This window comes from Rhinopithecus roxellana, chromosome 6, assembly GCF_007565055.1.
Source record: "Rhinopithecus roxellana isolate Shanxi Qingling chromosome 6, ASM756505v1, whole genome shotgun sequence".
Taxonomy (NCBI): Eukaryota; Metazoa; Chordata; class Mammalia; order Primates; family Cercopithecidae; genus Rhinopithecus; species Rhinopithecus roxellana.
The window spans coordinates 58,408,578-58,434,415 of record NC_044554.1 but is presented as its reverse complement, the minus strand read 5'-3'; the positions used below and the strand labels follow the sequence as shown (position 1 = coordinate 58,434,415).

General features: G+C 39.9%; 1 protein-coding gene across 7 annotated transcripts in view; it reads left to right on the top strand.

Annotated features, from left to right (window-relative positions):
* CALD1 (caldesmon 1) overlaps positions 1-25,838 on the top strand; it is a 243,170-nt gene that overhangs the window by 36,018 nt on the left and 181,314 nt on the right. The gene's annotated exons all lie outside the window — the stretch shown is intronic.

Below are 25,838 nucleotides of genomic sequence, written 5' to 3'. Positions count from 1 at the left end.
TGCCTGAGTGTGTCTAGATAATCTGAAGAGATGTCGATTGGAAATGTGGTGTAGAAAGGGAAGAGGCAGTCCTTTATATCGAGATAGACATATTTGGGTGTCTGAAACAGTAGTACAAGGCAGTTAGTTGGTAGTAGCCTGGAATTCCTTTTAGAAAGAGCCGATTGTAAGCGGTGGGGGAATTTTAGTGCTGTGGCAATACATGGTCAAAAAAAGTGGATGAGAACAAAGTGCTTGGTATTTATAGATCCCTTCTGTTAACAGGACTATGCAGATGGACTTGTAAACTGAAAATCCTTCTAATGTGTTTGCCAAAACCCGACATATACAGCTAGAACTTGAGTGAAGACTAGATGCTATATGGCAAGCAGGGTAAATCTGATGATTTTTTAATAGTGCTGGCTATGAAAGACTACCAGCTGCAAATGACTGATTCAACTGGATTTTATTCCATGGAATGCGGTGGTTTGGGGTTGAGATTCATTAAATAACCTTTTCCCTTTGTATTTAGAAGTTTGGGGATAATTTTCTTGGGAATGCCTCTTTCTCCTTCTAGAAGTGATATATGAGAACCAAATTCCCTGTGAATTTCCTTCCCTGGAACAGTTCTGAGTAAGTGTGAAAGAAAAGCTGCAGGCGAAAGCTATAGTTTAATTACTGTCCTTCCCTCGAAGAGATCAAGTTCCAAACTATTTTCACAGTGTTTTTAATGTCAATCAAAATATGGAGAGCAATTTTTCTTTTAACTGTTCTCTAAACCATGAAGGGAATGCAGTTTGGAAGGAAATCTATAATCTTGGGATTTGAGGATAAATTCCATTTTGAAACCAACATCTCAGAATCCCTGAAAGTTCAAAATGCGCTATGACCACTCTCTCCGGATCCCCCATCCCCCTCTCTTGGGCTCCCCACCCCCAACAACCATAAAGACACTTTAGGTTTTTCAAAGTAACACTTTAGGTGTTCTGCTGTATAGGTAGAGATAGAGAGAGAGGATTTGAGTTTATGCTGAATTTTAGGCAGTTCTTTGTGCTACTTCCTTCCTGTTGAATGTTACCTAGAACATATTTCCCCACATAGTGAGGTCAAAGGAGCACAATGAAAGCACAGTAACTTTCATTTCAGAAATATAATCGCAAAATTTCAGAACAAAAAGTCACTAAGAGTTGAGCCTAGGACACACAAGGAATGTATGTACAATGGGTTGATCCATAAGTAAAGCGCAGGGTTGTTTCAAATATTCGAAGCAAATAGAATGTGTAATTTCAATCATTCCAATCAAAATATTTCCTTAAGTAAATACACAATTCTTATATTAAAGTTAGGAGAAGAAGAACCAGGCTCAAACTGCAGCTTAAAGGATTTTACATGAGATACATGAAAGCATTTCCTGACAGTAAGGCAACTGCCTTATTATTAGCATTATTAACAATTCTAATTGGCTCCTGTGACTGGTCTGAGAATCTCCTCCTCTTAGGTAGATAGAGTAAGTTTGTCCTATGGTCAGCCATAGAAAGTTCCAGAATCTAGCCCAAGTATTCTCTGTTCTAATAATTAAAATGCACCTCAGCGGGCATTTTTGTAGAAACACCTGTAATTTTCTCCATTTGCCATTTTCATGATAGCGTGATTACTAGTTAGTCATTCCTTAGCAAGACACAAAAGTGACTTAGAGATGGGCATGAAAAGAGATTTGCTAGTTTCCCATTTCCTGTAGTCTATCACATGTCTCAGAAATGTGGTCGGGGGACAGGAAAAATGCTGATAGAGTGGTATGCAAATAGCATGGTAGGACTAAGGAGGAGGTTAGAAAGATGCTGCCAAAGAATTTTCAGACTTCAAAAGGGGATTTTCTGCAAAAGTTCTCTTAGAGCCTGAGAAGATACCATTAGCTCCTTACTGAAAGTTCTTCATCTGTCAGGGTAATCCAAGTTTGCTATTGGAGAGATGCCCATAAGTCCTGAGTAGAAGGGTAGCTTAAATAGATACTTTTGGCAGAGGCTTAACTTATGAGAACCGCTACAAAATCTCAGTTCTAGTATTGGTTCCTCTACTTAAGTAACCCTGACCTTTGAGGAAATCATCAGCTTTTGACTTCATCTTGGAGTGCAGAATGGACATTGGTCATGCTTCTCCTATGTCCCATAGTGGTTAAGATGTCCAAATGAGATGAAGCTCTTTGCCCCCTCTTCCTTGCAGATTCTATACCTTGAACTGCCTATCATTTGAGTCCACTGGATATTATGCTCCTCTTGGCTGGGATCCTCCACTTCTTACCTAGTATCCCTAATGATCTCTTCCTTTCTCATATTTGAGGACCCTTGAGTGGTATCTTCTCGCTCCTAGTTCTTTCTAGAGCCCTCAGCCATGTCCAGTGAATACTGGTCTATCCCAATGTTGTCTGAATTTTTACTTTGATGATCACAGACCAAGAGGACACAAATATAAGGAAGTGGAATAAGATGGGCCATCAGCGGTACAAGGCAATATCCAGGAACCAGGAAATCCAAAGATCTACTTGAGCAGAAGACCAGTGAGAAAGTGCTGACAACATAAAGGCCTTAGTAAATGAGGCAGCTTCTCTACCTCTAGCCAAAAGCATGGAATGAATCCCAGCACGTCATGCCTGGGCTTTGTAGGAAGGGCAAGGAAGGCAGGAACACCTGGCTGTGGTTCCTGTTGGTATTGAAACCAGACTGCTCCTCGGAGCTCGCCTCTCACCTCTTTGCCTCTGTCTTTAGTGCTCCCAGCTGTAACTGGACCCTGGTTGCATCCCTAACTTCCTTACCCCCAGGCCTCCACCTCTAGCCTCTTCCCCAACTCCCCCATCCCCGTGCCGGATAGGGAACTTTCTTGATCCAACATTGACTATTTGCAGGGACCAGCTCTAAGATTAGGCCCAGAGCACAGAAGAACACTCTAGCACAGATGCGTTCTAGCTAGGGAAAGCCACTCACACAAACAGAGGAGATGTCAGAGCATGTTTTGTGGTAAGGACCCACTCTGCTTCTCATCCCAAACTCACAACTGGCAGGCTGTGGGTAAGGCTGTGGGAAGGCGGTAGGGGGGAAAGTATGACCTGGGCTGTGAGGGAGGGGTGATGAGGTTGTTCCCTGTGTTGTTCTTCCCTGTGTTGTTGCTATGGAAACCTTTGAGAATCTGATAAAAACTGTGAACCCTTAAGTTCCCTTTGTAAACCCACCCTTCATGATTGACAGGTGAGAGACCTTTGAGCTGGGGCATGTAAGATGGGGAGTGGGGTCAGGTGTGGATTCCCGTAGAAGACAAGGCTGGATGGGATCAGAATACAAGTGGAGGTGTCCATTTTTGTTTCCCAGATCTGGAAGGAAGAAAAGAGGGGGTAAATACACAGATGTATAGGCGGAGATTGCCTCATATGGCCTCCATTTCAAAGAAAAGAAGATCATTTCTAGAAAAGAAGCAGTTTTCTATGGGGAGCTCTTGGGGGCTACAGAAATCCAGGAATGGCTGCTATTAAGTGTACGTGAAAAGAACACCAAGAAGTTAATAAAAGGCTTGCTAAGCAGCAGTGAGGGAATAGTTGAAGGAAAATACATTTTTAAAAAATTTTAGTAAATTGGGCACTCATTTCAGTACATGGCTTTTCTTTGAAAATGTATGTATACGTATAAATGATGTATAACTTGAGGATAAATTGCTTTGTGATGGTATCCTGAGGCTTCTGGCATTGTTTTGTGAATACTCCATGAAAGCACTTGACTAAAAGGGAACAACCTCACTTGGAGATAAACATATTAAGTAGGAATATATAATTAGTTCCTTGTGACACTCACATATAACATTCCTCATCATTTGTCTCAAGATGTATTGCTGAGGAACCAGGCTGACTTCACTTTGTGCTAAAGACCGGCAGGACCAAGGCAAAGTGCCCAAGAGGCCCAAGGACCAATTGGCATCAAAGATACTAGTTCCACTGGGCTCAGGAGGATCAGTCTAGGCCAGAATGGATATAAGTTACAAAAATGGGCTAAGTTGCGCATGACAGCCAGGTGAGTAAAGAATCAGAAGTCAGGCAGAACTTAGCGAAGCAGTGTATGGATTAATAAGGTGAAGTCTGGGGGAGCACGTGGCCCAGTGTTAAGAAGAAATAGACCTCTGTGTGAGCAAACTTTGGTAGCTCAAGTAAAGGGCCAGGATTATAAGACATAGATTAACGAAGGGGAGGGATCACAGGGATATCCAAGAGCAGAAGCCCAAACAGGACCAGGGCCCAAAGAGAATAGAGTTAGAGTCAAGGTGGGTGAGAGGATCCCAGCAGCGGTCCATGGATGTTTACTCCATCCCTTTCCACTAGTGTGACTCAGCTCAGTGCACGTGTCTGCCTCTTTCTGTTGTTCTATCAACTGGAAAATTTCTTCTGTGCTTCCAGGTCCAGTCCTGAGAGAGGAAGTCTGATTGGTTCAGGCAAAGACTATTGTCTATGGCAAATCCTTTAGTAGGAGGAGGACATCAAAGGCACAGACAGGCATGCCTACGGATAAATGACTCTAATCCAGGCAGTGGTCACCCCTGGGCAAAGAAGAGCTCAATGGGCAATTTTAGTTAGAAGAGAAATTGAGCATGGAAGGCAAATTAGCTGAAATGTCCAACAGCTCTCAATGGGAATCATTTGAATTTTCAGGTGACTAAATTCCTAGAGAGGCAAACACCCAAAGAATGATTACACAGTTCTTGATGATCACTGTGACATGACCCAGTGAGCCAGTGTTAAGGGAGATTAATCTGGAAGTTTGCACCACTGACAACTGAAAGGATAAGAATCATCTATCTCAGAAAGATTTTGGGAAAAAACATTCTGGATATTATTGTTGGCAAGAAACTTCATATGAACCTTCCATGTGATATGGCTCCCTTCAAATGAAAGCAGTCTTGAAGATTTAATGTGTAGTGATTTAACAATTTTAATAAATAAAAACAAGCACAACTCAATGTAAACCACAATACATAATAAGGTGAATGCATAAAAGCTGGTGCACTCTTAATCACTGGAAGTTTCAGATCTAAGCATTATTTGCAATGTAATTTTTAATCCATTGAGCACCCATCATTGGTGTTTGTCAAGTAGAGTAAAAAATCCCCTGAGTTCTGCACAGTTCAGATCCCAAATGGGACTCCGTGCTCTGTTCTGGGCTCATTTTTCAGAAAGACACGGACACATATGCATTCTAGGGTGAGCATCAAAGGCTGGAGGGAGTCAGGAGGCAAAATATATGCAGAACAGATAAGGGATCTAGAGCTGTTTATCCCAAAGAAAAGAAAATGAGGAGGCCACATAAATATCTTCTAATATTTGGGGTACTTTTATATGAACATGGGAGAAGGCATTTGTGTTCCTCAAGGCAGCAGAACAGCATTGAATATATAAATTCATAGAATTTTTAAGCTGGACAAGACCTTAGGAGCTCATTTAGTCCAAGGAGTACATATAATTTTTCATCTGTATGCCAGCTCCAACCAACTGGCATGTTAAGAAGGATTCTGAGGATGAGTCTAAGCTCAGAGGGGAGGGGAAAATGTGGTCACTGATAGTGTTGTCTGTTGTGGAAGAAAAGGGCCAAGTCTACTCAAGTACCATGTTTTAGTCTTCATTAATGTGGTCTGTAGGTTTTTAACCTCTGGGTGGTGGATCCCTGGGAGGTCACAAAGTCATTGCAATAGGTAAACAAATCTGTATATGCAGCAAGTGCTTTTGGCAAGCTGCTGTGAGTAAATAATACATCTTACATCATATGTGCTACTATTTTTTTAATTATATACCTACATTATAATGATAAAATGCTAATTTATTTAAAAGAGTTATTGAAGTCATAGTAGTTTTGGTTTTGTGTTTTATAAATGAGTGGACTTAAAACATATAATTATGTTATGCGTGGGAAGGTTGGGACAGGAAATTTGGGATCTTAAGTAGAAATTCTTTTTAAAAGAGGAACCTGTGATCTACTTTTTATTCTCCAAAGCCTAGCCACACCAAGTAAAATTATATATGTATTTGTAGGTTTCTTTGATTAATGTCTGCCCTTTCTTATTGATCTGTCAGATACATAAGGGCAGAGAACCTCTATTTTTTTTTCGTTCATATATTACCAGTGCGTGGCACAAGGCAGAATCAGAATAAATATTTGTTGAATGAAAGAACTAACCAAGTAACTTGACCAAAGTCATCCAGTTAATTCGTGGTGAGATAGTTCCAAAACACACAGCTCCTAAGTTCCAAGCAGTTAACCTTTTCAAGATACCACATTACTTCCCCTGATAGTAAGAGAGCATATTTTAACAGTTAGCAAATTTAGGTTATACAATGCAGCCCAATCTGCCTATATACCCGTGGATCTTAACCAGTATCTTAATCAGAATCAACTGTAGAGCCTTTTGAAAATACACATCCCTGAGACCTATCCTCTGGAGATTCTGATTCAGTAGGTCTAGAAGGGGGTCCAGGCATCTGTAGTTTGTAAAAGCTCCCTGGTGACTCTGATAAAACATCCTGGCTCAGAAACAGTTCTGTGTACCTATCGTTAAAATAATTGATAGTAGATGTATGTAGTTTCTTATTCCTCAGAAGCCTATGTCTTTAGTTTTGAATAATTTCTTTCTAAAAATTATAGTTGCATATGCCAAATAATCGGTTTGGCCAGAAAAGCAAAACCTTAATTTTGCTTTTTTTTTTTTTTGGTTTAAGCACAAAGTTATCAACCCCGTAAGGTCAAACTTTTCTGATGAGATTTCCAGCATTTGCTTTTGTAAAGCACTGGAAATGTGGCAAGAATAAAATTTGTCATGCTATTTCCCACTTCCTTTTCCAGCCATCATTACTAAGGGAAATTTAGGCTTAGGGGGAGGGGTGAATCTAGGAGAAAAAAAATTTAAGCATTTCTGTTCTTAGGAGGTTTTGAGCACATATTTCGCTTCCTAGGAAAAGCTAAAGATGTTTTTCTCTGTTTCCACTTTGTGGTGAGGATGCGCAAATCCTAAGGAGGGGAGAAGCTTCCTCCACCTCCACCCTCACCCCTACATCTTCTCTAGGGCCGGAGTCATCACAGCCCCTGGTTTAGATGCTTCCCTGGGTGGCCCTTTTGAAAGTATGTGGACCCTAAGAGACAGGAGACTTTGAGTGCATGGATGGGGGATAATTTGCTTTTGCAGAAGGACAGAAAATGTATCTCTAGGTTCTTCCTTTATTCAGCAGTTAGGAATTACATACTCCGTATTGCACAGAAGAATCTACCATAGTCAGAGCACTGACTGCATGAATTATATTCACTAATGATTGGAGAGCCAAAAGTTTCTCTGTAAGAGTGACCTGATCTAGTAAGAATGTCAAAATTGTTACTATATTTGTACCCATGCTCTTTGGTTTAGAGGGTAGGTGCTTCCCTGTGTACACAGAAGCAGAGCTTGTTGGAGAAGAGCAGCTAAAAAGGAATTAGATTAGAATCCACCTCTGTACAATGACATCATCTGGACTCGGTCTCCTTCATCTCTAACACTGTCCCCACTTTCTCTGCACCCCAAACTCATACTGGCTTCCAAAAGCTGATTGTTAAACTTTCGAGAATTTTGAGAGCCAGTTGTAAAACACAGCCATTATAAAAACTAAATCATATAAGCTTACAATTAAACACATTATATGAAAAGCCAAGATAATAAATACTCAAAATTCTTCCTAATTATTTTACTATGTTTCACTATTATCTATTCTCTTGAGGTTAGTTACATCTATTGTGGCTATATGGTGGAAATACTGTATAAAATGCTGTGCAACTGAGCTTTTCTTCCCAATTCTTCATTCAGTGATGTTATATTCAGAACTTGAAATTGACCATGATGGAAGTAATTACACCACAGAAATCAGCCCATGCTACAAAGCAGACTCCCCTCCCCCTCACCCAAGAACTTGTTGCTAAACATTGACTAGCACGGCACTGATCCTAAGGGATGCAGTGGTAAAATTAGCTCTGCTTTGGAGAGCCCATCGGAATACCTCTGTCGTTCAGTTACATGCATATTCATAATGTATGCTTATGATTGCATATTTGTTTGTTTGCTTGCTTATTTATTTCTTCTGCTCCCAGAACATAAGCACTATGAAAGCAGAGACTTTGTCTGCCTTTTTCAGTGCTGTGATTTGAGCCTAAAAATGTGCTGTTTCCTGCATATAGTATTAATAAATGAGTTAAATGAGGGAAAGAAATAAACGTCAGGTTGGTAGTGGTAGCTCACACCTGTAGTCCCAGCACTTTGGGTGGCCAAAGCAGGCAGATTGCTTGAGTGCAAGGGTTCGAGACCAGCCTAAGTGAAATGGTGAAACCCTGTCTGTACAAAAAATACAAAAATTAGCTGGGCATGGTGGTGTGCACCTGCAGTCCCAGCTACTTGGGAGGCTAAGGTGAGAGGATCACATGAGCTTGGGAGGTTAAGGCTGTAGTGAGTTGAGATTGCACCAGTGCACGCCACCCTGGATGACAGAGTGAGACCCTGTCTCAGAAAAAAATAAAAAGTAAAAAGAAAAAAAGCCTATAATTTCTTCCTTAAAGATACCTGAAGCCAATCAATGTTCATGTTGGAGCTCATTAATTTCTAGTGAATTGTATCACTGCTCAGTGTATAGAACAGTGCCTGGCACATGCTAAGTAGTGTATAGATTTTTATTAGGAAAAATAAAATAAGTTATCTTCATAACAGGTAATTTTACAGATGAAGAAACTGAGTTACAATTAGATTAAGTAATACAGGTAAGGTCCCACAGCTAGTAAGTAGCTGGGTCAGGATCTAAACCCGGGATAATCTGGAAGCATTGCCCACCTTCTTCACCACCATGCTATGCTGCCTCTTGCTAATTACTCCACGTGACTGAGACTCCTCTTTTGTTTGTATTTCTAGAAAGAATTGCGATCTATTTGAGAACAAACTTTGGAGTCAGGAGAACTTGAGTTTGAATCTCAAATTCACCACTTTGCAAAATGGGGGTGATTTCTCCTCCATTTTGTAGTTGTCACAACTGCTAGAAATAATATCTCAAAACTGCTTTGCACGTACGTGATAGACACTAAATTACAAATGGTCAGTTGTTGGTTGTGATTTCCTGTGGAGGCTATCTGTAAGCGTGGGGCTTAGCCACACACTGTCCCGTTGCCTCCTCTAGGCCATCCTGTAGACAGATTAAAAAGGGCTGACTGCTTCTATATTTGGGGTCTCCAGGAGGTAAGACTAGGACCAATAGATACAAGTTCTAGGAAGACCTATTTCAGATCAACTTACTCACTGTCTAAATAGATATTTCTATCTCTGAAGCATGAACCTTGCTGCTCTACAGAAAGCAGACTACTTCCACTGTCCTCTTCAACCAGAAGGTTTACCCGCTTGCCCTTATCAACAAATGTGTGCTACCTTTAACATTTTAAATCATTTTATCTAGTATAGCTAGAGAGTTGTATTATTCCTGAGATTGGGTTGTTTTGTAGGTTTTCGGTGTTTTAGAGCTGGAATGAGTGGGAGTAAGAAAAGAGGGAGGGAGGGGAAAAGAGAAAAAGAAAGAGAGAGAGAGAGAAAGGAGAGAGAGGGAGGAAGGGAAAAGGGGGAAGAGGAGGGAGGGAAGAAGGAAACTGCAATTTATCTGGAGAAAAAGTACTGAACTTGGGAGAGAGACTGAATAGCAATGGATTGATAGTTATCTGAAGTCCTCACAGGTTAAGGATGGTTGAGAAGATAAGCTAGCTCATTCAGCTACCTTGCTGGCATACTAGCTATGTGGCAGGCACTGTTCTGGTTGAGGACTGCTCTCTCAGAGCAGTAAAGTAAATCAAATAACTTGCCCAAAGTCACACTGCTGGAAAATGCCAGAGCTGTTCAAAGCTGCTCCCTAACGCCAACCCTCTCCATTTCCCTACGGCTATCTGCTCTGCGTCTTCCCCCAAGAAAGCGATGGAAACCAGAGCAGGAGGTTTCCGTAACCAGTCATTATAATTTGTCAGGGAGCCATGCTGCAGTTCAACCAGACAAGCACATTGTCATTCTCTGCCATATAAGGAAACAGAGCTAAACACCATTCCTTTCACTATTGACTGGAGAGATTGCTCAAGTTAGAGTTAGACAAGATGAGGATCTAGACCTAGAGCAGTTAAATTAAATTAAAAAAAAAAAAAAACAGAAAAAAGAAAGAAAGAAAGTCAGAGAAGTACTTTTTGTTTTCTTTTTCTGGTACCAGAGATAGTTTAACAAGCAGTTTCCATCCTTCTCCCTGACTCAACGGGAGATTTTCTCTGACATTAGGCACTAAAGGATTCAACTACTTGTACAAATACTTCAAGCTGTTTTGGTGTTTGATTATGTAAAATTTTTTTAAAAGGCAGAGGATCAGTCGAGGTATTCAAAAAGCCAACATATCCAAAAGGTACTCAAAAGGCCAAGACAGAGCTGCTTCTGTGTGGGTCAGGTAGAAAGTCAAGGACTGTATTTCTCTGTCCAAGGATTTACAAAAGAAGTTAGTCTCCACTCACCTTCCAGCCACTCTCAGAAAGAGCGCTTATTAAGAAGACGTTACATTTAAGTTTGACCTTCTTGTCCAAAGCTGAGAATATTCACGGGATCACTCTTTGCCTTAAGACTCAGACACAATGGGCACTTTGTTTGTTTTTTGTGTGAGATGAAGTCTCATTCTGTTACCCAGGCGGGAGTGAAGTGGCGCAATCTCGGCTCACTGCAACCTCTGCTTCCCGGGTTCAAGTGATTCTCCCACCTCAGCCTCCTGAGTAGCTGGGATTACAGGCACACGCCACCATGGCCAGTTAATTTTTTGTATTTTTAGTAGGGATGGGATTTCACTATGTTGGCCAGGCTGGTCTTGAACTCCTGACCGCAAGTGATCTGCCTGCTATTGCCTCTCAAAGTTGCTGGGGTTACAGGGACCATGCCCGGCCACAATGGGCACTTCAGAATGTAGGCTCAGTAACCAACTTTATAAAGGGAGAAACAGAGGCATGAACAGTTGAAACCATTTCCTCAAAGACAGCCAGTTCCATCTTGCCATACAGAGAGCCCACACTTTCAGATAATTCAAAGAGGCATCATTTAGTGTCCCCAGGGAAATGAAAAATAAAAAACCAAAAACAAAACCTGTAAATAGTCTGGTCATCTTCTCCTAACTATCATCTTTGATGAGACTGCATCTGGAGTACTAGTTTATTAGGCATACCCAAGACTGAGTAATTTATAAAGAAAGAGGTTTAATGGACTCACAGCTCCACATGGCTGAGGAGGCCTCACAATCATAGTGGAAGGCGAATGAGGAGCAAAGTCATGTCTTACATGGTGGCAGGCAAGAGAGCTTGTGCAGGGGAACTCCCATTTATAAAACCATCAGATTTCCTGAAACTTATTCACTACCATGGAAATAGTATGGGGGAAACTGCCCCCATGATTCAGTTATCTTCACCTGGCCCTCCCTTTGACACATGGGATTATTATAATTCAAGGTGAGATTTGGGTGGGGACACAGCCAAACCATATCAGACGCCATAACAAAATGCCACAAACAAATTTATCTCTGGATGGAGGTTAGAAGTCCCAGATCAAGGTGTCAGCAGGATTGGTTCCTTCAAGGGCTGTGAGGGAAGTCTCTGTTCCAGACCTCTCTCCTTTGCTTGTAGATGGTTATCTTCGTGTTCACATGGCATTCTTTCTGAATGTGTATCTGCATCCAAATTTCGTCTTCTTTTTTTTTTTTTTTTTATTTTATTTTTTTATTTTTTATTTTTTTTTATTTTTTTTATTTTTTTTATTTTTTATTTTTTTTTATTTTTTTTTTTTTTGAGACGGAGTCTCGCTCTGTCGCCCAGGCTGGAGTGCAGTGGCCGGATCTCAGCTCACTGCAAGCTCCGCCTCCCGGGTTTACGCCATTCTCCTGCCTCAGCCTCCCGAGTAGCTGGGACTACAGGCGCCCGCCACCTCGCCCGGCTAGTTTTTTGTATTTTTTTTTAGTAGAGACGGGGTTTCACCGTGTTAGCCAGGATGGTCTCGATCTCCTGACCTCGTGATCCGCCCGTCTCGGCCTCCCAAAGTGCTGGGATTACAGGCATGAGCCACCGAGCCTGGCCTCCTCTTCTTATAAAGACACCAGTTGTATTGGATTAGGGGCCACCTTCATGACCTCATTTTAACTTAATTACCTCTGTAAAGACCCTATCTCCAAATAAGGTCACATTCTGAGGTCTCAGGCATTAGGACTGCTTCAACATATGAATACTCAGGGGAGATACAGTTCAACCCACAGTATGACCCAACTCAAAATGGTGGTAGAAATCCATATGACACATTTTCCGAAGCTCAAGTGCCAAAGACCCTACTGCCACTGGTGTTCTATCTTTCCACTGGGTCTAAGGGAATGCTTTGCTAGAAATCCCTTGGCCTTTTGAACTTGCCTTTGACATTTACTTTCTGCCTTTCTCAATATGAGATTCTGATCCCGTTAAAAGTCAAAAGAGGTTTTCGAAATGACGCACTGAAGTACGGCTTCACATACTGTGGCCTATCTGTGGACAGCTATGAAACCACGGAGGCAGACCATCTGGTATGAGGCCTTTGGGAGCCAAGGGGGGGCTCAGTGGGAAGGCTTGGCCAGGGCAGCCTGCAAGCCAGGGAGGCAGGCGCTGAGAGGGGAGCAGCTTCAGGGTAGCCCGCCGGGCCAGGGAGGCAGCCACAGAGGGACCTTGTGCGTGCCTGCACAGGGCCCAAAGAGGGTGGCCCTTTTCCGTCATTTTTATATATGCTGATCACAACCACAAATCCCCAGACATAAGGAAAAATATTTGAAGCCTACACATATTTGGGCTCTGAATCATTTGTCTCTTGTCTTTGTTTTCCTCTTGCTCCTCTCTATCCCTCCTTAAATTTTTATACTTTTTCTCTCAACAGCCCTTCTCACTTTATCTGTCTTTGCTCTAATTGGTTCCAAGTGCCTCTACATTGTGTCTTGTCTCCATTTTCCATGTTCTTTTTTTAAAGTATTTTATTTTAGCCATTATTTCTCTCTGTCCCTTCCCTAAAGCTCTTCTTGGTGCCCATTTCCCAGCTTTGGTCCTGCTCATGGCTTCTCTGTCTTAGGCCAGGGGTAGTCTATAGACAGGATGACGATGTATCATCAAACTGGGACATTTGAAGAGGGAAAGAAGGAGCTGTTAATAAATTCCCGAAAACGCAGTCCTGAAGTGGTACTGTCCCAGGCACTCTGGAGTGGATGCTTATTCTATCATGGTGTGGTTTTCTGCTTTCCGTAAATCTCTTTTACCTATCAACCATTCCCTCTATTTATATACCTTTCTTTTTTAAACCTTTTATGTTCTGGTCCTTCTTTTTTATTTCAACCCCAAGAACCTTTGTGTTTTTGTAGTTCTGTCTTCCGTTATCTCCTCCTCATTCCCTTACTTTCCTCTACTCTGCTCTTTATCTTGTCTCACCACTTCAATTCTTCTTCTCCCTTGATTTCCTTCTTTTGGGTATAGACTGGACTGCAGCTCACAGCGGCCACGCCTGTCTGCCAGGATACATGCAGAACATAGTCCCTGCATTTCGGAAACAAATCAAGGCACAGCTGAGCACATACACTGTACACACTTCAAAATAAGCCACCAAATGTTACAAGCTGCTTTAGGTCTCAGAGGAGCCCTGAGTAGACTGTTCACCCTTTCAGCACCTCTACCCAGAGACTAGAAGAATCCCTACAGCACGCAAGCAGCCATGCCTGTTACTGTTACGGAGACATGTTCTGTGTATGTGTCTAGGCTCTCACGGGATGCATTTCCTGTATGTGTGCCTATGTACACTAGAATTGAAAATGATGAAAGTCTATGACCCAAAAAACAAACAGAAAGTGACAGGTGAAGCTAGCTGTGCATTGCCTTTGTTATGACTTCAGTAATCTGGACCATCTTATCCTCTAAAGAAATGTATACCAAAGGGCTAGCAATGGCTGCTATAGGTTTTTTTTGTTGTTTTTCTCAATTGAGTCAGAGTCTCACTCTGTTGCCCAGGCTGGAGTGCAGTGGTGCAATATCGGCTCACTACAACCTCCACCTCCTGGGTTCAAGTGATTCCCCTGCCTCAGTCTCCCGAGTAGCTGGGATTACAGGTGTGTGCCACCACACCCAACTAATTTTTGTATTTTTAGTAGAAATGGGGTTTCACCATGTTGGCCAGGCTGGTCTTGAACTCCTGACCTCAAGTGATCTGCCCGCCTCAGCCTCCCAAAGTGCTAGGATTACACCGTGCCCGGCCTGCTATAGGTCTAACATAATTAACAATAAACTTTTAGGCAACAAGATAGAATAAATATTTATTTCAGTTCTTTTTAAATGTTCTCATGACACAGTCATCTGCAACTTACGGTTCACTCTGAAAAATTACTTCAATTTTCCAGATATTCCTTGGACTTAAGGTTGTGCAAGGAAGGCCTGAAACTCCTTCCCAACTTGAAAATGAGAAAGGAAGAGTGTTTTTCTCTTGTAAATCTCTGGAAGCCAGTCCACAGATACCTGAAATACTTGACAGAATGGCACTGTGTCAGCTGTCAGGAGCTGCTCTTGTCTTTTCTATTTATTTATTTACTTATTTGGGGATTTTGACCATAATTTTCTTTCTCTCTTTTTTTTTTTTTCAAATACTCTAAAAATTAATGAATGAGGAAAGAAGACAGTTGGCTGTGTCCCCACCCAAATCTTATCTTGAATTTGAGCTCCCATAATTCCCACGTGTGGTGGGAGGGACCCAGCAGGAGGTAATTGAATCATGGGGGTGGGTCTCTCCCATGCTGTCCTCATGGTAGTGAATAAGTCTCGTGAGATCTGATGGTTTTATAGAGGGGAGTTCCCCTGCACATGTTCTCTTGCCTGCCACCATGTAAGACATGACTTTGTTCCTCATTTGCCTTCCACTATGATTGTGACACTTCCCCAGGAACTGTGAGTCAATTAAACCTCCTTCATTTATAAATTACCCAGTCCTGGATATGTCGTTATTACCAGAGTGAGAACAGACTAATACAACAGTATACAAGATATTTGATGAACGGAAATACGGGTTTTGTTCAAGTTCTCTCCTTCCTTCCTCTCTCTTTCCCTTCCTTCCCCCTCCTCCTTTTCTTTCTTTCTCTTTTTCCTCATTCTTCACATTCTTCCAGTTTTTGTTTCTTCTCTCACTGAGACAGATATGGCTGGAAATGTGCTATTACTATGGGGCAGCCTTGTGCTTTATCCATGGTGGCCTATAGCTCTCTTGCTTATATATATCTTTTTATGAAGATTGATGGTAACAAAAAATACTTCACCCACACTCTGTTGGGTAGGTATATGGTTATGCGATGGTGGAACGGAAATATCTATCCAGAGAGCTCACTACTGCCCTAAGACTTGATAGAGTCATCCCCAGCCAGCCTGGAGCCACTGACCCACCTGTGTCTGAGTAACTAGGAAACAAGGAGTATAGGAGTTTGAGAGTTATTTTTGTTTTTTATTTTTTTAAACTTTCGTGCCTTTGCCTATTTCTGCTCTTAGATATTCTGTTAAAATAAAACAATTGCTCTTTCTGTGGGAGTCATTTCTAGCTTGCTAATTCTTTTTTGAGAGAGTGTTTGCATGAGGTTTTAAGTTTTTAAAGTCTTGGCTCTTACATTTTGTAGGAGCCCTCGACTCCAGATAGTGGTCTAATAGAAAAGTAGCCCTGGCTCTTGTCTCATGTCCACAGCTGATAATCTGTGTGACTTTGAATGGCCTCCCTGTGCCTCAGGCTTCTTAATTATAAACTGCCAACAGCCTTTTCCCTTCTCTATGATGCCAAGGTAGGGAGCAATGTGATCTTTAATACAAAAGGACATTAGGTAGTAAAGTGTCTTAAAACATAGACATGGATTTCCTCTCTTCTTCCTTTGAGATATGAAGACTTTTGCTGGTTGGTTTTTGGGTGAAGATAGAAATCATATATTTATAAAGGAAACACCCCATATTCAAAGTTCAGAATTTGGGGTTTCCAATAATCATCTCATGCACGAGAGCTGACTCCCTCTGCTGGGGCTGCCCCACCCCCACTTCCAGCCTTTCGTTCTTTTATTTTTATTTTTATTTTAGAGATAGATAGAGTCTCACTCTGTCACCCAGGCTGGAGTGCAGTGATGCAATCATAGCTCACTGCAACCTTGAACTCCTGGACTCAAGCAATCATCCTGCCCCCGCCTCCTGAATAGCTAAAACCACAGACACGGAACCATCACGCCAGGCTAATTTTGTACTTTTTTGTAGAGAAGGGGTCACCCTGTGTTGCCCAGGTTGGTCTTGAACTCCTGACCCCAACTGATCCTCTACCTCAGCTTTCCACAGTGCTGGGATCACAGGCCTGAGCCACCACACTGGCCGCATCCTCATCTTTAAAAGCAATATTGAGAATCATCTTGTTTGGAGAAACTCTGATAGTTTCCCCAACTGCTGAAAAGGGAGGATTGAAACAGATTGCCATTCAATTGAAGCTTTTCCTCTAATGGAGTGAGAATTTTTTTTCTTTTTTTCATTTTTTTTTTTTTTTTTGAGACAGAGCCTTGCTGTGTCGCCCAGGCTGGAATGCAGTCGTGTAATCATAGCTCACTGTAGCCTCAGCCTCCCAAGTAGCTTGGGGCTACCACATTTGGCTAGTTTAAAAACTTTATTTTTCGTACAGATGAGGTTTCATAACATTACTCAAACTGGTTTCGAACTCTAGGGCTCAAGTAATCCTCCCACCTTGGCCTCCCAATATGCTGAGATTGCAGGCCTGAGCCACTGTACCCGACCCAGAAAACTTTTTTAAAAGCTTTATCTGAAACCAAAGCACGTAGTGCACAAAGGCAGAATCTTAGAATCTTGTTGCCCTCATATTTTCTAAAACTGTCTTTTATCAGCATTTAAGTTTCTAACACATGAGATCACATATGTGAAAGAGCTTGTGCTTTGTAATATCTGTGATTTTACTATCTATAGCAGAATATATGAAAGTGTAAAAGTGCTCCAGAATCTAAGAAGAGTAGAAGAAAAGCATGTTTGACCCCAGCAACTGTGCTTGCAGCCAGGCTTGAACGAGCAATCATGTGGATGGGTTAAATTGTTTATTATTTATTTATTTGTTTGTTTGTTTTGAGACGGAGTCTCTCTCTGTGGCCAGGCTGGAGTGCAGTGGCACAATCTGGGCTCACTGCAGCCTCCGCCTCCCGGGTTCAAGCAATTGTCCCGCCTCAGTTCCTGAGTAGCTGGGATTACAGGCATGCGCCACCACACTGGCTAATTTTTGTATTTTTAGCAGAGACGGGATTTCACCATGTTGGCCAGGATGGACTCGATCTCCTGATCTCAGGTGATCCACCTGCCTCAGCTTCCCAAAGTGTTGGGATTACAGGCGTGAGCCACCGTGGCTGGCCAAATTGTTTATTTTTGTTGTTCTTTAAATAAAAGTTTATTTTAGAACACTTTTAGATTTACAGAAAAGCAGCAAGAATATTCCAGAGTTCTCATATGCCCCACACCCAGTTTCCCCTATTGTTAACATTGAGGCGCATTTGTCACAAATAATAAAACAATATTGATTCATTATTACTAATGAAAGTCCAGCCTTGATTTGGATTGCTTTAGGTTTTACCTAAGGTCCTTTATTTACCTTTTAAGCCCCTTAAAATAGAACAGTGTTTCATATGGGGAAATAGAATGTTCACATTGTAGCTATATTGATGGAACTCTAATACATGAGTGAAAATGGTATAAGCTAGCTCTTTTCTTGAACATATGCTTACTGGACTGAGAATCTCTTGAGGACTTTCCACCTGTAATACCTTAGGCCTCTTCTGGTCTCTGGTTTGTTTCCCTTGAGACCATTAGCAGATTGCTCAGCCTGACCCACCCTGGTGCCAGATGTTGGAACCCTCTTGCTGCTGCCAATCTGACTAGTCATTCCAAACAGATGGTAATATCCAGCATCACACCCCTCCCACAATTTCACAGTTTTAGGCAGAAGCCTTAGAGTGAAAACGTTTACCTGGCTGTTGAATTGCTGAAACTCTGTTCTTAAAGCTGCTTCATACCACAGTGACTTGTGAGAGCTCTGACATTAATAGAAGGTCCAAAAGAAGACCTGAGCCATGTTCCTCCAAATCTTGAGATCTAAAGACTTTGGCCAGTTTAAAAACACTACAATCTGTGGAAAATACCTGTTAGTAACAAATAGAGAAATTATGAAGGAGATTGCTTTCTAGACATCACCCCAGTGACAGTCTTCCACATACTGAGCTTCCAAGTTTTCTTTCAAATACGAGTTACCAGCAGACACTAGTGGAAAGAGTCTTTTTAATTCATTTTCTGCCTTTGAGCAACTTGCTGACTGACATCTGGAGGCATCTCAGTCTTCTGGGGTGGCAACTTATGGGGAAAGGGCTGGAATAGATGTGGTCTCTCCTAGTTTTAACGCTGCTTGGATTGGGGCTTTATAACGTTCCCTCAGAAGGCCCGTTGGTGTCCTTTCTATCAAATTTCTTTTTCTACTGTTTCACTTTCATTAACAAATTGCTTCACGGGAAAAAATGCTAGATGTGGTTCAAATACTAGTTACACATTTGTTGCCTTCAAGGTAACTAGTTATTTGATTGATCACAGTTGGTTTGTTTTTATTTTATTTTTTATTTTTTATTTTTTATTTTGAGACGGAGTCTCGCTCTGTCGCCCAGGCTGGAGTGCAGTGGCCAGATCTCAGCTCACTGCAAGCTCCGCCTCCCGGGTTCCCGCCATTCTCCTGCCTCAGCCCCAGGAGTAGCTGGGACTACAGGCGCCCGCCACCTCGCCCGGCTAGTTTTTTGTATTTTTTAGTAGAGACGGGGTTTCACCGTGTTAGCCAGGATGGTCTCGATCTCCTGACCTCGTGATCCGCCCGTCTCGGCCTCTCAAAGTGCTGGGATTACAGGCTTGAGCCACCGCGCCCGGCCTGGTTTGTTTTTAAAGTTGATTTTGTGTAGAGTTATAATCAAACACGTGCAAGTGAATCAATAAAGTTGAAAATATATCACAATGAGGAAATGTAGGTATCTTCTTTGGTATCTTCATATCAAAAAATTAATTGAGAGGAACCCTTAATAATGAGTGAAACTAATATTCTTGACTCAGAGAATGTCCTTAAAACCTCAAAATAACAACAATATCTGCACTTTGAACTGGTTATCTAAGTATAAATAAAGTTGGTAAGAGACACCTTTCATGAAAGGAATGGTTGAACTAACTCTCAAATAGGAAGACATCAAAGTCAAGGAAGAAAGTAAGAGCTCAAGGCCTGGGGTGGAAATGGTTACTAGGTTTAGCCATCTGCTTTGGTCTTTCCTGTTGCACATGTAGCTATATAGTTTACATAAAAGTATCTCTCCAGAGGATCAGAAAGAACAGATTTATGGAACCAGATGTGAGTTAGCATTTCTACAGGTGTGGCTCTGCAGCTGAAAGAACATGTTGTACCAGGGATGAAGTTTCTTATTATGTAATCAATATAAATTACCACTAGACTTTTACAGAGGTTGATAAAGCAAACATGTGTCATTTGGATTGGCCTTCTGGTATATAGAGAGACGCTGCTTCACAACGTGAAAAAATGCACCATTTGACACTCATGAAAGACTTGGTAGAAAATACCATGACAGTAATCAGGCAAGTTTGTTCCCCCTTGCACACAGAGCGGATAGTTGGTGACTAGATGGAAATTGTGTTCATATGTTTTTCTTCATCAAGAAAAACAAGGAACATTTCAAAAATATTTTTAAAGTCTCTCAGAATCTGATAAGAAAGGGCCAAGAGGATAAAAATTAGAGGACTGGGGAAAAAATAACAGAATGTGAGAGAAAAGATGGAAAACGGTAGAATTAGTTAACCTACAGAAGAAAATATCCTTAGGTGGTATAGAAAATCAGGGTCAAAAAAAAGACTGGTAAATTGCAGATCATTTAAAAATTGCACACAGAAAGAGAACTTTAAAATTCTGGACAGTAAAAGTAAAAATGTTGCTGATAAATTAATTTGTGTCAAAGTATTTAATACAAATGTTTTGATTTTTTAAAGCTGAGTGTTTTATGCTAGATTTTACAATGAAACGAAAATAAAAACTTCTACTTTTGGGCTTCTAATTTGCTTAAACTTTTTCAATTTAGTTTAAATGTATTGCTCAAATCTCTGACATTCTTACTAATTAAAAATTTTTTCTTAATTCATTTCCAAGACAGCAGTGTCAATTTCCCATAATGATTGTGGATCTATGACAGTCTCCTTATAAAATTTCTCCTTATAAAATTTGCCATAATTACTGTTCATGAGTCTATGTGGCTTGATACAAATAAGTTTATGATTTTTACATCTTAAAGCATATTTTCTCTGCTATTAATATTGCTACAACATTTTTCTTTTGTTATGTACTTATTACATAAATTTAAAACCTTTTATTTTTAATATTTCTATTTTAAAGTGGGTCTCATTAATAGCATATAGATACATTTCAAAATCTAGTCAGAGAGAGTTCTATCATTTAATGTATGAGATAAATCCATTGTATTTGTTATTATGGATTATATACAGGATGTCTGAAAATCTGAAAACAGGACAAACTTAATTTTAAACAATATATTAGTCACATTTTTAAAATATTTGCTCAATATATTTTCTTCAAGCTTCCGTCAACATTTCAAGTAAAGTATCTTTAAATTTAAAGCAATGTCCAATTTTTTAACTCTAAAAAGTATAATAAATACACTATTTTCCCTGAATTTCCAGGTTTTTTAGACCCTATGTAATGTATTTATTGTACAAAACCTATGAGCATATTATTTGAAATATATCTAATCTACAGTGTAAGTGCTTACCCTATATTTTCTGATATTTTTGGACTCAAGGTAATTTAGTCTTATTTTTAACATCATATTTTGTATTTCTTCTTTTCCATGTGTATTCTTCACTGTCTTTATTTTCTCCCTTCGTAGTGTTTTATTATGTTTATTGATTCCCTTTTCGTCTTTACTGTTTTGGCTATATACATCCCTATTCTAGAGAATATTTCTACTAAAATTTAATATGCATATATTACACAGTATAAATTTTATTTTCCCTCCAAACTATCTGTGTTCATCCTATAAGCTATTATTGTTTAACAATCTGTTTCATTTTTAAACCCTGAAAAATTCATTTTTTTTTAAGAGTCAATTCTTACAATAATCTACCAATATATTTTGTTGATTTCTTTGCTCACCCTTGTTTCTGGCATCTCACTCCCCCTTTCTGGGTTCAAATTCCTATTTGCTGAACTTATTCTTTAGTAGTTCCTTTAGAGAGTGACTTTGGGTTGTAAGCTTTTAGACTTTGTAAAAATACACTTTTTGCTTTTACTTTTAATTTAGACCTCACTCTTGGATATTCGCTTAGCTGAGTATAGAATATTTTTGCTTGGTACATTGAAGAGATCACATTTTCTTTCTCTCTCTCTCTCTCTCTCTCTCTCTCTCTCTCTCTCTCTCTCTGTTTTGAAACAGGGTCTCACTCTGTCCCCCAGGCTCCAGTGCAGTAGCACAATCATGGCTCACTGCAGCCTTGACCTCTGGGGTCATGGGATTCTCCCACCTTAGCCTCCCGTGTAGCTGGGACTACAGGCACACACCACTATGCCTGCTAAATTTTGTATTTTTTTTAAAAGATGGTATTTTGCCATGATGGTCAGGCTGGTCTCAAACTCCTGGGTTCAAGCCATCCTCCCATCTCAGCCTCCCAAAGTGCTGGGATTACAGGAATAAGCCACCACACCCAGTCAAGATATTATTACATTTTCTTCTCACATCTATTTAGGAGAAGTTGGCTGTCAGTCTTGCTGTCCTTTTTTCTGCCAATATAGTTCATGTTTTCTCTCTGGTCATTTTTGTAACTGAAGTAAAAAAGCAAAATTTTCACACAGAGAAATATTCAGATTTTAAGTGTAATATATATGTGTATGTGTGCAGTATATATACATATATATGTCTATGTATATATGTATGCCATATATATGTCAATATATATGTGTGTGTGCATGTCTATGTCATATATATATGTCTGTCTATATATGTCAGTTTCTGTTACCACATTGCCTACCTTAGACATCTACTGTTCTGATTTCTATCACCATAGATCACATGTGTCTAGTCTTGGAATTCATGTAAATGGAATCTAATAGTATATATTTTTTGTCTGGTTTGTTTTGTGCAACATAATGTTTTTATGATTCATCCATGTTGTTGCATATGTAAGTAGTTCATTTTTTAAACTTAATGAATAATATTTCATAGAATTAATATTCATAACTTGTTTACCATTGTCCTGTTAATGGTCATTTGAGTCGTTCCCAGTTTGGAATTTTATGAATAAAGATACAAGAGACGCTCCTCAACTTATGATGGGGTTATATCCTGATAAACCTATTGTAAGTTGAAAATATTTTAAGTTGAAAATGCACTTAATACACTTAACCTACTGAAACATCACAACTTATCCTAGCTTACCTTAAATGTACTCAGAGCACAGTTGGGCTAAATTATCTAACACAAAGCATATTTTATAATAAAATGTTGAATCTTATGTTCTGCATATCGCTAGCCAGAGAAAAGATCAAAATTTGAAATTTAAAGTACACTGAAATTGCAACAGTTCCATACTGTTGTAAAGTCAAACCATCTTAAGTCAAGGACCATCTGTGTAACATTCAAGTACCTTTTTCCGTGTTTGTGTGTGTAAGCACAAGTTTTTATTTCTTTTGGCTAAAATTCAGAAGTGGAATTGCTGAGTCTAATGTACATGTTTGTCTTTACAAGAAATTGCCAAACTGTTCACTGTGGTGATGCTGTTTTTAACACTTACAAGCAATAAATTAGCATTCCAGTGGCTCCCTATCTTTAACAACATTTGGAGTAGTCAGTCTTTTTAATTTAAACAATTCTAGTAGTTGTTTGGTGATATCTCATTGTGGTCTTATTTTGCATTTGTCTCATAACAAATGATATTCAGCATATTTTTTGTCCTTATTGAACATATGTATATCAAGTTTCTTGCCTAATCTTTAAACTGTTTATTATTATTTTGTAGAGCTCATTATACTTTCCGGATACAAGTTAGATATATGTATGATATGAATACATATTTTCTCCTAGTCAGTGGCTCACCTTTTCATTTCCTTGATGCTGTATCTTGATAAACAAAAGTTTTATATTTTAATGAAATCCAATTTATCATTCTTTAAAATTTTATGGCTAGTTCTTTTTCTTTTCTCTTTAAGAAATATTTGCATACTATAGGTTGCAAGGATCTATTTTTTTAAAATTTATAGTTTTTGTTTTTGTTTAGATCTGTGGTCCATGTGTATGGTTTCAGATAGCAGTTGAGTTTCATTTTTCCCATTCATTTATCCAATTGTTCCAGAACAATTTGTCAAAAATCCTTTTCTTTATGAATTGCATTGACTCCTTATTGAAAATCAATCATCTCCTGCATAGGCGTGGTTCTAATTTTTTTTTTTTTTTTTTTTTTTTTTGAGACAGTCTCACTCTATTGCCCCAGGCTGGAGTGCAATAGCACAATCTTGGCTCACTGCAACTTCCGCCTCCTGGGTTCAAGTGATTCTCCTGCCTCAGCCTCCTGAATAGCTGGGATTACAGGCACGGGCCACCACACCTGGCTAATTTTTGTATTTTTAGTAGAGACGGGGTTTCGTCATGTTGACCGGGCTGGTCTTGAACTCCTGACCTCAGGTGATCTTCCCCGCCTCGGTCTCCCAAAGTGCTGGGATTACAGGTGTGAGCCACTGCACCCGGCCAGGCATGGTTCTATTTCTATAGCTTCTTTTCTGTTCTATAGATCTATTTGTCTATTCTTACATAAATGCCAAACTGTCTTGATTACTGTGGCTTCATTAATGTTAGACATTGCTTGTTACCTTTCTACTGTTGGAGATAAGGATTTGTACATTCATAAAATCTCCCCCTTCAATACAGCATCTTCCCTATTCTTTTGATATTATAATAACTGTATGAATACTTCATAGCTGACCACATAGTATACTACGATTACATTTTCTTTCTTTATTGCCACTTTCCTTCCTACTACCCACCATGATTTAATAATGACTTCATTTCTTTTACCTGTTTGTTTTCTATTATTAATGCCTGCTCCAGGGTATCTGACAGGAAAGTCAAATCCTTTTCAATACAGTGAAACACATCAGGTAATTTGTCAATTATTTTTCTTTTAAGGGATTCTTCTGGAAACTTCTTGGCATTTTCTAGGTTTGGTGCACAGCTTGCTGTTCTAAATCTTTACTTCACAGCCATCTTAGGCATTTCCTTCCTAGGACTGAAAGGAATTTCCTTTGTATGTGAGCTGAAATTTGAATCCTTCATTTCCTGGTTCCCATTATTCCTCCTTCTTTATACTCTTGTTTTGATGAAGAAGATTATCTAACAGCATCTTGAACAAGGGTCCAGGGAAGACAACATTTCTGAAAACTTAATTGTTTTTAGTATCTTTGATTTAAGTCATACTTTATTAATTTATTGACTGGGCATAGAATTCTAGGCTGGAAATCATTTTTCCTAAAACTTCCCCAAACATACCTGCATTATAACCGCCCAACAGGTTCTCCTTGCCTGCTTCCTAGACAGAGCTGATTTATCAAGATGGGGAATTGCAATAGAGGAAGAGTAATTCACTCAAAACCGGCTGTAGGGGAGACCGAAGTTTTATTACTGCTGAAACCAGCTTTTCTGATAATTCGGGATGGGAATTTTTAAGGGTGATTTGGTGGATAGGGGACCAGTGAGTTGGGAGTGCCGATTGGTCGGGTCGGAGATGAAATCATAGGAAGTAGAAGCCGTCCTCTTGAGCTTGGTCAGCTCCCGGCTGGGGGCCACAAGCCCAGATGAGACAGTTTTTGAATTTTTATTCATTGTGACCACTATGGGCCTGTTCAATCCAGAAAAACACATCTTTTAGTTAGAAATTTTCTTATATAATTTTGGTGATAATTTCCTTCTCCTCATTTCCCATGTTCTGATACACACACACTCTCTCTCCTCTGTCATTGAATTATTGAGAGCTTGAACCTCCTAAACCAACTCTCTGATTTTATATTTTCTTAACTGTATTCTACTTTTCTGTATCTTATTCTAATTTTTGAGAGTTTCCTTAACTTTGGCTATATATTGTTTTTAGCCATACTATTTTTAATTTCTAAGGGTTCTTTGTTGTTGTTGTTGTTGTTGTTGTTGTTGTTGTTGAACGTTTCTTTTTATAACATCCTGATCCTATTTCATAGATACAGTACTTCTCTATGTCCCTGGAAATATCATTTATATTTTAAGTGCCTTTCTGCCCCTGCCTTATCTGAGTTTTCTCTGTGTTCCTGTTTTCTATTATTTGTGCTAGTCTCTGTCTTTCATTCTTCCCTCAGAATCCTGGTGATCCTTGGCTGTCTGTCCACATAAAGGAACAAGGAAGTAAAAAGTTGATTAAAAGCTGTAGGTTCAGGAGTGCTGGTTGGCAGAAAATAGGCCAGTTATTTTTCTTCCCATGGCAATCTCCAAATACCCATATCTCTAGATCCTTTTTCTTGAACAAGTTTATTAAAGATTTTCTTTTTGCTCTGTTACCCAGGCTGGAGTGTAGTGGTGTGATCTCGGCTCACTGCAACCTCTGCCTCTTGGGTTCAAGTGATTCTCCTGCCTCAGCCTCTTGAGTAGTTGGGACTATAGACAT